The following is a 12,588-nucleotide window of genomic DNA, read 5'->3' on the forward strand; positions in this document are numbered from 1 at the left end:
CCTTCTTTTGCCTACCTGGTGTGAAAGGCTATCGGGTTTCTCCTGGTTCCAAACAGGTGTTGTTGTTTTAGGTACCAGCGCAGGTTGGGACTATAACCTTTCTACATAAACTCTCGAGAATTAAACCCAACATCAAAGTAGGCCTCTACACATTTCTACAAAGGTCAAGATTTAATTTCAGGTACGTGATATAAACGCTTTGCGAGAAACATGAACCTTATATTATTTGCAACAGCCGTATAAACGATATATATATATATATATATATATATATATATATATATATATATATATATATATATATATATATATATATTATAATTAATTATATATCTCGTTTATACGTCTGTTGCAATTCGTTTGATTATATCAAGTATCTGAAATATATGTTTATCGTTCTTGTGTTTCTTGCAAAGCGCTTAATCATATCAGGCATCTGAAATTAAAGATTGACCTTTGTAGAAATGTGTATGGGCCTATTTCATTTTGGGTTTAATTCTTGAAAGTGTATGTAGAAAGGTGTACAGGACTGTTTATTTTTGGTTCAACTTCTTGGTAGTTTATGTAAAAAAAGTGTATAGGCCTAATCATTTTGGGTTAAACTCTTGAAAGTTTATGTTAAAAGGTGTATAGGCCTAATTTATTTTTGGTTTAATTCTTGAAAGTTAATGTTAAAAAGTGTATAGGCCCAGTTTATTTTTAATTCTTGAAGGTTTATGTAAAAAGATGAAAAGGCTTAGTTTATTTTTGGTCTATTTCTTGGAAGTTTATGGAAAAAGGCGAATAGGCCTTATTTTTGAGGGTTTAACTCCTGAAAGTTCATTTAGATAGGTGTGTAGGTCTTAATTCATTTAGCTCTTGAAAATTTATGTAAAAAAGTGTATAGGCCTGATTCATTTTGGATTTAATTCTTGGAAATCTGTTGAATTTTTGTTTTCGCAAATTTTACATTTTTATTTTTCGGCGTTCTTTGTCTTAAAAATTTGTGCAGTATTGATAGAATTATAGGGTAAATGAATATAGGCCTATATGTGTATTGATTATATCGTAATGCATTTTCCCTTTTATGGAAATATCATACATATGTTAATATATATATATATATATATATATATATATATATATATATATATATATATATATATATATTCTCCACTAAAACAGCTGCAATTTAAACTATATTTCAATCAGTTTTATCACAAATACCATACTCACGGCTTTACGTAATAATTTAAAAATTTTCTTAAGTTCAACACCATAATTTAAGACGGGCAAAAGTTGTGGTTAGGCCTAGTGTTCAGGAAGGTTATAGGCCTATTTTCTTTGTTGCATGAAAGTACCCTTGAAGGGCATTTTTTAGAAAGTGCCACGGGTCATGGAGAGAGAGAGAGAGAGACGACTGTTTGTGTAAGGGTACATACACATATGTAATACTGGAATAGCTTAGAAAGCAGTGGAGAGAGAGAGAGAGAGAAAAGACTGTCTGTGTATGGGTACATATACTGTAGTATATATATAATACTGGAATAGCTTAGAAAGAAGTGGAGAGAGAGAGAGAGAGAGAGAGAGAGAGATGACGTCAAGACCATTACGTTCGTCCGTTCAACAACAACTTCGGAGAGGTTCTTAAGAGGTCTTCCGTAATGGCGATGGGATGGTAGCGCCATTATTGTTATGGTGGCTGTTACCATTACCATTTGCATTTATTCTCTCTCTCTCTCTCTCTCTCTCTCTCTCTCTCTCTCGCTATTGCTGGGTCGTAAGTGTTATTGTTACCGGCGGTGGCACAATGGTGCGGAGATGCTTTTAGTCTAATTGATTTTATAGTCCTGATGTGGATATTCTCATGCATTTGGCGTGTTAACGGCTCTGAGAGCTACTTATTATTTAATATTATGCATTCGATTGCTCATTGGAGATCGTTATAAACTATATGTTCATGGTGGATCTAGCTGTTACTCAGCTCAGTGGTCTGGTAAAACCTAAGGTATACTTTTTCCTTTGCGCAAGCGTAAACGTTTTGTAATTTGTATAGGCCTAGGCCTAATATGACAAGTTTAAAATGACGACTGAAAGTGTACCGGTGAACAGAGATTAGTCTTTGCAATAAGAATGACAGGTTTTTAATTATGAATGAGTGTAGAAGTAGAAGAATGAAAAATATATAAATAAGAATGAAAGATTGTATGAAAAGTGTAGAATTGTGATTGAAAGTGGATATGAAGAGTATAGAATTATGATTGAAAGTGGGTATAAAAAGTGTAGAATTATGATTGAAAGTGTGTGTAAAAAGTGTAGAATTATGATTGAAGGTGGGTATGAAAAGTGTAGAATCGTGATTGAAAGTGTGTGTAAAAAGTGTAGAATTATGATTGAAGGTGGGTATGAAAAGTGTAGAATCGTGATTGAAAGTGTGTGTAAAAAGTGTAGAATTATGATTGAAAGTGTGTATGAAAAGTGTAGGATTCTGATTGAAAGTTGTATGAAAAGTGTAGAGTTCTGACTGAATGTGGGTATGAAAAGTGTAGAATTATGATTGAAAGTTGGTATGAAAAGTGTAGAATTATGATTGAAAGTGGGTATGAAAAGTGTAGAATTATGATTGAAAGTGGGTATGAAAAGTGTAGAATTATGATTGAAAGTGGGTATGAAAAGTGTAAAATTATGATTGAAAGTGTGCATGAAAAGTGTAGAATCATGATTGAAAGTGGGTATGAAAATGTAGAATTCTGATTGAAAGTGGGTATGAAAAGAGTAGAATTCTGATTGAAAGTGGGTATGAAAAGTGTAGAATTATGATTGAAAGTGGGTATGAAAAGTGTAGAATTATGATTGAAAGTGGGTATGAAAAGTGTAAAATTATGATTGAAAGTGTGCATGAAAAGTGTAGAATTATGATTGAAAGTGGGTATGAAAAGTGAAGAATTATGATTGAAAGTGGGTATGAAAAGTGTAGAATTCTGATTGAAAGTGGGTATGAAAATGTAGAATTCTGATTGAAAGTGTGTAGGTATGAAAAATGTAGAATTTTGATTGAAAGTGGGTATGAAAATGTAGAGTTATGATTGAAAGTGGGCATGAAAAGTATAGAATTATGATTGAAAGTGGGTATGAAAAGTGTAGAATTCCGATTGAAAGTGTGTACGAAAAGTGTAGAATTCTGATTGAAAGTGGGTATGAAAAGTGTAGAATTCTGATTGAAAGTGAGTATGAAAAGTGTAGAATTCTGATTGAAAGTGAGTATGAAAAGTGTAGAATTCTGATTGAAAGTGTGTATGAAAAGTGTAGAATTCTGATTGAAAGTGGGCATGAAAAGTGTAGACATAACTGAAAGTGTACCAGTATGACAGGTGTAGAATTTTTGTCTGAAAGTATAGAAGGAGGAGAAGTGTATAAGTAAGAATGAAAGTGTACAAGTATGAAAAGTGTATAAGTAAGAATTGAAGTGTTTGAAAAGTGTAGAATCACGACTGAAAGTGTACCGATGAAGAAAAGACTGCACAAGTACAGTGTTACCTCCATTTTTTATCTTTACCCACATTCCTCTTTCCCATTTCCTTCCCTATCTCTAATTTCCTCCTGTCCTTCCTTCATCTGTCGTCTTTATCTATCGCCCTTGTCGCTTCCTTCGGCTGAATATCGAGAAACAATACTACGGAGCTGGTATCCACTTAGTATTGCTTCTCGATATTCAGGCGCTCTCTCTGAGATGTCTTCCTCTTCTCAGGTCTTACTCCTCCTAGGACTTCCTCTCGTTTCCTTCCTTCTTGCCGTTGCCATAGTATCACAAGAGAGAGAGAGAGAGAGAGAGACTAGACCCATCACTATTCAAGGGTGGTTGGATATGAGTATGAGACGTCAGCAAAAATGTATATTGTATAGTATTGCGCTTTTTGCCCACCAGTTTCATTGTGTTGCACGCGCGTGCGCACCCACAAATAGCTATGAATATATAAAAGACATTAAATGACACACGAGTTATATGGGCCTAGGTTAGTCATAACAAGTAACTATATAAGGCTTTAGTCAGTATGGACGCCGGTTAGGTCTGCAGTTTAATAATTAATTTTAAATTCTCCTTGACTTATAACAGAGTTTAAAGCCTACTTTATTTAATTAATTATAATTAAGTTTTAAGTCTGCTTTCCTTGAATTCCGTGACTTATTTGCGTTTTATATAGTCAGTATGGACGCCGGTTAGGTCTACAGTTTTTATTCACGTGTTCAAATTCACTTTCCCTGTCCTGAATAACATATTTACTTATAATTAAGTTCTAATTTTAAGTAACTACAGTCAACTGTGTACAGTAAAGTGCAATTTCTTTTATTAAACTTTTAAATAATAACTGACATTCCCCCACCGATGCAATATAGTACCACCGTAGTTACGGTTGATACCCCAAACGAGAGAAAATGGATGCAAAGAAAATGTATCCATTTTTTTCAGTTCCAAAACCTCTCTCTCTCTCTCTCTCTCTCTCTCTCTCTCTCTCTCTCTCTCTCTCTCTCTCTCTCTCTCTCGCACATTGATTAAAGGCTTGTGTGTGTATGCGTGGACTCGAATTATTGCTGGGTTTACCAAGCGTTTTATTTTGGCGGTTTAATTTACACTATGTCATACATCGCTTGTTTATATATATATATATATATATATATATATATATATATATATATATATATATATTGTTATTATAGTTTATCTTGTAAAAGTAAAACTCGGTTAAGTGTGCTTCGTTTTGTTATGAATTATCGATAATTCATATGATTTTCCCGCGTTCTAACGGGAACACTTAAATTCAGGTGCACTGATATGTCAGTTCAACGCTGGAGTGATGTGCTATTCACTCATAATTTAACTGTTAAAGATTTAATTATATCTCCTACCTTAACCCTGAACTGTTAGTGGTTTAATTATATATCCTAAAAAGAGAATTTGAAGCTTAATTTAATTATATGTTGCTGAACTTACACATGGAGTATTCGAATGTGAGTTAAATATATATCCTAATTTAACGGTAATTAAAATCCTTTTACAGAGATTTCGAAGTTTTGTACAATTTAAATGCAAGATTGATGTCCATTTTACATATATTTACAATTAATATTATAGGCCTAGTTACATGTCATTAATTTTCTTTTCTTTTCAGGAGGAACACTGTTTCCACTAGTCTACTGATGTTAGCACAAGGTAAAACCATTTATACACTTTTTAAAAGTTATGTATGAATGCCTTGATAGTGGTCATTTTAAAAACGATTTCATTTATAATCATTGTGAATATATGATTACGTTTACGGTCATTTTAAAAATGATTACATTTTATAATAATTTAAAATATATTGTTACATTTACAATAAATTTAAAATGTATGATAGCATTTATAATTATTGTAAAATATATGATTACATTTATAATCATTGTATGACATTTATAATCATCTTCAAATATATGATTACATTTATAATCATCTTAAAATGTATGAATACATTTATATTGTAAAATTTATTATTACATTTATAATCATTGTAAAATATATAATTGCAATTATAATAATTTTAAATTACGATTATAATTTTCAAATGTATGATTACATTTATAATCATTTTAAAAATTATATAATTTATGATTTCAAAATCCCCTTTGATGAATGGCATCTCATTTATTATCCATTGTACAAGAAAAGTTCCTCTGGATGCTTCCGTAGTCATGAGTGACAAGAATATCTGGAGAGTGAATTAAAAGGTCATTTAGCGCTCGCTGCAAGAATGTGAGGTTACTTCTATCAGAGATTACTAAGATTAAGATTATTTTTATGAAGGGGGATCGTGGATGGTTGGGGGGACTGTGTACTAATTTTGTTCTAGTTCCTTGGAAAAATTCTTAGTGAGCTGAATATTTAGTTTTAGACGTATCGGTCTAAAGAATTCTTGCCCTTATTGGTTTAAAGAACTCTCGCTTCGACTTGTCGGTCAATAGAACTGTCGCTTATCGGTCAGAGAACTGTTGCTTATCGGTCAAAGAACTTTCGCCTTATCAGTCTAAGGAGCTCTCGCCTTATCGGGCTAGAGAACTCTCGCCTTGTCGGTCTAGAGAGCTGTCGCCTTTCGGTCTAAGGAACTCTCGCCATATCGGTCTAAACAGCTCTCACCTTATCGGCCTAGAGAACTCTTGCCTTATCGGTCTTGGGAGCTCTCGCCTTATCGGTATAGAGAATTGTCGTCTTATCGGTCTTGGGAGCTCTCGCCTTATCGGTCTAAGGAGATCGCCTTATCGGGCTAGAGAACTCTCGCCTTATCGGTCCTGGGAGCTCTCGCCTTACCGGTCTATAAGGAACTCGAGCCGTATTGTTCTAGAGAACTCTCGCCCTATCGGTCTAAGGAACTCTCGCCGTATCGGTCTAAGGAGCTCTCGCCTTATCGGTCTAGAGAACTCTCGCGTTATCGGTTTAAGGAACTCTCGCCTTATCGGTCTAAGGAACTCTTGCCTTGTCGGTCTAAGGAACTCTCGTCTTATCAGTCCAAGGAACTCTCGCGTATTATGCCTAATCCTTGACCGGTAAATTCGGTAAATCAGATCCGAGCCTGATTCGTATGTGAGAGGAATCTTTGCCACGGTCGTTAGCGCTCCGGAAAGGAGCACTGTGGCGATGTTGTGTGGTTAAGGGGGCTGTGAAAAAAGAAGTAGAAGGAGATGGAGGAGTTAGGAGGGAGGAGGAAGAGGAGGAAGGGAATTGCAAAAGCAGGAGCAGCAGCACCGGCAGCAGCAGCATCGGCTTACGAGGAAAGGACTTCTTTCTTTTTTTCCCCCCTCCAACAACCCGCTTTCCAGCATTTCTTATCGATTCAAACTCCGCGAGAAGACAAGATGGCCGTGTGTGCCTTCCTCCTCCCCCTCCCCCTTCCTCCTCAAACCTCCTCCCTCCCTCCTCCTCTCATAGTAATAAACACTAGAAACAGGTAATGGCTGAGTGGTGTGGGTCCGTGTCGACCCCGTTGCCATGGGGAAATACGGACCGACAGAGAGAGAGAGAGAGAGAGAGAGAGAGAGAGAGAGAGAGAGAGAGAGAGAGAAAACAAGGACCAGGAGGCTTCGGCCGGGGAGATCCTTGGTGTGGGAGAGCCTAGAGAGAGAGAGAGAGAGAGGCGGCTACATTTGGCGGGAATACAATTTCTGGATTTTCTCTCTGTTCAAATGACATTTTGGCGCGCGTATCCCCCACTCCTTTTCCCTCTCTCTGCCGTGCCCTGCGGAGGAGGCGCAGCGCGGAGAGAGAGAGAAACACCACCCACCCACCATCCTATCTGTAAGAGGAGGAATTCTAAAAACAAATGAATTATCGTTTCAAACCTTTTTGGGATCGTTTCTCTGTACACAGTTACAGATCGTTTACTGGAATATTAAGAGAAGTTAACCTTTGCTTTTAGTAAAGCCTAGACAACTTTAATGTATATAAATATACAGAATAAAGAGGCTTTACGCCATTAACAGAACCTTGGTAAAAGGTTAGTACTATCAGGATTTGGGTAATATAAACTAATGATTCAAATCAAAATAGATTCTCAGATTATAGTCCCATGTTAAGACTGGTCACATGAAGAGGTTGGCAGTGCATTGCCATTGTGTGTGTGTGTGTGTGTGAGAGAGAGAGAGAGAGAGAGAGAGAGAGAGAGGGAGGGGAGGGGGGGCCACTGTAGAGCCCATTCACCGTCTGAATAGTCGCATACTTTGTTAATACGTATTGCAAGGGGGGGAGGAGAAGTAAAGCGACTCATAAAGGGCGCCATAGACCAATGGAATTATAACCATGACTTGCTCGCAGTCGGCGACTGTGATTTTAATTTTTATACATAATAAGATCCCACTTCATCTCTCTACCGTGGGGAGAGAGAGAGAGAGCAGGGGAGGGGGAGCCAAGTTTTGGATGATATCGGATTTTTGTTATTCGTTCATTGGGATGTGTTAAAGGCCCCAGAATAACCTGTCACTTTTGATTGGCAGCTGCTGTAATTAGGTATGGATTGGGTTTTAGCCTTCACTCCCTCACCACCTGCCCCATTCTACCTCCCTCTCTCCTATCCATCCATGCCACCAAAACACACCCCCTATAACACCACATCTTGCGCCGTTCGTCTCTCTCTCATTTGACGCACTGGCCCTTTGTGTTGGAATGTTGTGTGTTTGTGCGTTTGTGTAGACTGTTAAGTTCAAAGGAGAACTTGCTTCTAGAACCTGCCCGCTGCTCGTGCCTTTTTAAGCTGAAATGGTTTGCTTAGCGGTACTCACTTCTGCTTTGTCTGCCCAATTTTTTTATTGAATGCCATCATCGCAAGGCAAAATTTTGAACTCTTGGTGGCTTTTGAATTCTTTGGAGTTGATGTACCATGATTCATGCAAGTATAGGCCTATACATCTGTATTATAAGCAAATCCTCCCACTTACGCTGTCCATTCTAATCTTATTTGGAGAGAGAGAGAGAGAGAGAGAACTGGTAGTAGTTGATGCACCTTGATTCTTACAACTGTAGACTCTTACTTCTTTGTGTTTTTGTATGTAAATCCTCCCATTTAAGCTGTCCAGCAATTATTTGGAGAGAGAGAGAGAGAGAGAGAGAGAGAGAGAATGTCACGTATAAGGGGCCTCCTTGATCGTACTGCCGGGAACACCATAGGTAAAAAGAATGTTGGTAAAGGATCGACAAAGAATGTTGGAAAAGATCGACTAAAGAATGCCAACAAAAGGTTATGTAGGCTTCGTCCTCACGTACATTCCTTATAGGTATTCCATGTTGTAGTGTCCTTTCCCTAAACTTAAACTTATGAAAGAGGACAACGCTATACCGTTGAATATCAGACAGGCGTTGAAGAGGTTTGCAATATTGAAGGCTGCTGAGCGCCTGAATAGTTTGGATATAGATATTATAAGCTAGTTTAATACATCGCAGGAAAGGATTACTAACTATGAAAGTATAACTTATTAACCACAAGTGGAATTAAAAGTAAATTACTCTGATAAACAGTTTCTCGGTTTTACCCTAGGAATGAGTTAAAGGAGAGAAGTACAAAGAGGGTTTAAGCCTATGGGGCTATTATGGTGAAAACAATCAATATAGTGCAGAACTGGAATATGCCTCACTTTATTCATAAATAATTGCCTTATAAAATGTATATTAATTCCGTGGCAATGACCCATAGTGGAATCTAATTTTTAATGTGGACGGTTGGTCTCGGAAGGAATTTTTGTACCTGAAACTTACTTGGGAAGGGAGGAGGAAGTCAGAGCTGTTAGGATTTCAAATTTAAAAGTTAGTAGCCATTGATATTATTACTAGAAAGAATTAAACGTAGGATATTGCAGATCCTAGTTTTGGAGGTTGCTTGTAGCTTTTAAAGATTAAGCCTACATTCCATGTAAGTTAAATATGCGAACGTATATCACCTGCTTTTAACTCGCGAATAAACGCTGTCTAATCAGTGTGTAGTTTAAAATTGAGAATTTTTAGTAATGATGACGTATGACTGGTATTGGATACGTAAACAATTTTACTTTTAACTATCTAGACTTGAAAACTATGTAAGTGTAGAATATGAAATAATGTTATTATCGACAGCTGTTGTTTTTGGAGAAGAGAGAAAGAGAGCATAGCCTTATTTTGTGCATTGATTAAACAATGTAGTTTTAAACGCTTGCAATATTAAAAACTATACAGGCGTTTACAAATACACGAATGGTGTACACTGTAAACAATGACGTGTTTATCGAATACACATTAAAAAAAAATGTAAACTGTGCATAGGCCTAAATACTATTTGGGTATACGTTCTGAAAAGCAGGTGTAAACTATGTATAGGCCTAAACCAGGTACACGCAAATGCTCACTTAGCTTACGGTTCTGCTTAAGTCTAGACATTCGACAGTATTACGAAGTGGAGATTACAAGCATTTTTGCAGTGACACTTATTCTCTGAACCCTTGCAAGTGCCAAGTGCGAGGGATTATGGTTGTGAACCTTTGCGCAGATGCCAAGTCACGCAGGATGGAATTTGCATATACCGAACTAACTGTGAATTATTATTATTATTAATGCTGTATATCAGGTCCACAATAATATTCGGTGGTGAAGATTTCATAAAAACGTTACAAGAGCTTTCGAACCCTGTAAACGTTTTTATAAAATCAACATAATTCACCACTGAATATAATTGTGGACCTGATATACAGCATATCCCGTTTTCGTTCTAGAGGAGAAAGACCTAATTTTATTATCAATGTTATGCAGAAGATAAACCCCGTTATATGGAACAAGCCCACCACAGGGGCCATTGACTTGGAATTGAAGCTTCTAAAGAATATAATGTTTACTTGAAAGAAGTTTCAGAAAGTAACAAGAAATACAGAGAGAAGAGATCACTTATTGAAGAAGGAAGGATAAATTAACAAATTTTAGAAGTAAGCAGATGAAAATGGAAGTAAATTATTAAAGCACAAGGTGAATTATTTATGGCAGTAATGCGTTGCAGCTTGCTTGAATTACATATATATATATATATATATATATATATATATATATATATATATATATATATATATATATATATATATATATATATATATATATATATATATATAATAATGTGTATATGTATATATCTTTTTGTGAATTTATGAAACAATGATTTCAGAAGTCAAGTTCTTCACCACTCCCAACGGCCAGAGAGAGAGAGAGAGAGAGAGAGAGAGAGAAATCTGTCAGACAATTCCTAAGTCACGGGGCATTGATTGAAAGCTTATGAATATTAATAACATAAGTGTCAGTGATATGGAGGTGGGCGGGAAAGTTATATAGATTACAATAGAGGAAGAGAATGCTGTTTGGAAAGCAAAACACTAGGTGAGTGTTTTCTCTCTCTCTCTCTCTCTCTCTCTCTCTCTCTCTCTCTCTCTCTCTCTCTCTCTCTCTCTGCAAAGGTGAAAGGGATATTGTTTTTATTTAATCATTTTTATTTCTGCAGTGTGAAGGTAATTTTTTCTCTCTTGTTGATGACTAGAAATCTCTCTCTCTCTCTCTCTCTCTCTCTCTCTCTCTCTCTCTCTCTCTCTCTCTCTCTCTCTCTCATACTGTCATAGGTGGTAGGGCCTCGACGAGGGGAAGCTACGTACAGTTTGCCTGTCGGCATACACTGTTTGCGTTTGTAAGTTAATGCCCCCCATCTAATAAAAAACTTTTTAATACTTACTAACTCTACTACTTTATATGTAATTAATAATGACGGCGTTTAAACCAGATTATACTGGAAAATAAAAAGTGTATTTTTAATGAGAAGCGTATTCTAACTGAACTGTTAATCCCAGATTTGCTGACGTTTATTTTTAGGTTCCAAAATCAACCCTTTTTAGTCTGATTTCGTAAGATCGCATTGGTGCTAAAAAACAACTAAAGCGACTGTTAAACATCCCTTAGGCCTACCTGGATTATTCTTTTGCTTTTTTCACTCAGTACTAACACGGTACGAGGTCTCCACATATGAAAAGGCTACGGTTACATATTACTTTTAAAATGATTCATTTCAGTTTGCTGTAGAAAAAAAAAATGATTGAGACGGCCATTTGTCTGTCCGTCCGCCTCAGATCTTAAAATCTACTGAGGCTAGAGGGCTACAAATTGGTGTGTTGATCATCCACCCTCCAGTCATCAAACGTACCAAATTGCAGCCATGCAGCATCAGTGGTTTTATTTTATATAGGGTTGAGTTAGCCATGGATCGTGCGTCTGGCGCCAGCCGCCGACACATCTTCATTTTGGGGAGCAACTGAGCGTTGCCCGGTCGTGGTTGAGAGTTTCATAGTGCAGCACATCGAGGGTTTCGTACTGCATTATGCGCTGTACAGAAAACTCCATTGCGCCGAAGAAACTTCAGCGCAAATTTTACTTCTTTTTTTTACGTATCGGCAGACTTGGAGGTAATGAGTCTCAGAAAGTGAACGATTGCGATAACAGCAACAAGAAAGAACAATAACAGTTATAACAACGACAATAACGAAAGAATTAATGATGGTTAATTACCTCGACAGGAAACACGGTTCATGCCTCGAATGCTTCACGTATGGTACGTATATATTATACTTTTTAGGGGAAATTTTGAATTTAGTAAACTGATTACGCGTTTAGGTCAAATTTCCTTTCTATGTTCTGGGGATAGATATTTTTTTGCTCATCTATTTTAGTTGTTGAAAAATTTTATTTTGCACAATATATAAATATATAACTATATATATATATATATATATATATATATATATATATATATATATATATATATATATATATATATATATATATATATATATTAGAATCTACTGATCACCTTTTACCAATTTGTAATTGTAATAACCACTATATATATATATATATATATATATATATATATATATATATATATATATATATATATATATATATATATATATATATATATATATATATATATATATATATATATATATAAATTGTTTGTGCTCTTAATTTTTTAGTCCATCTGAATTTTCATCTCATTTACGTTCGAGCCAAGATTTAATAAAACCTCAGCTTCG

General features: G+C 35.9%; 1 protein-coding gene across 49 annotated transcripts in view; it reads left to right on the forward strand.

The window, feature by feature from the left end:
* The window catches only part of tou (toutatis), a 185,722-nt gene that overhangs the window by 82,618 nt on the left and 90,516 nt on the right, over positions 1 to 12,588 (forward strand). For all 49 annotated transcript variants that reach the window (XM_067093983.1, XM_067093989.1, XM_067093982.1 and 46 more), the window contains one exon: positions 5,148 to 5,188. The gene's annotated coding sequence lies outside the window, so the exon portion shown is untranslated. The remainder of the gene's footprint in view (positions 1 to 5,147; positions 5,189 to 12,588) is intronic.

The sequence above is a fragment of the Macrobrachium rosenbergii genome, chromosome 50 (genome assembly GCF_040412425.1).
Source record: "Macrobrachium rosenbergii isolate ZJJX-2024 chromosome 50, ASM4041242v1, whole genome shotgun sequence".
NCBI classification, from domain to species: domain Eukaryota; kingdom Metazoa; phylum Arthropoda; class Malacostraca; order Decapoda; family Palaemonidae; genus Macrobrachium; species Macrobrachium rosenbergii.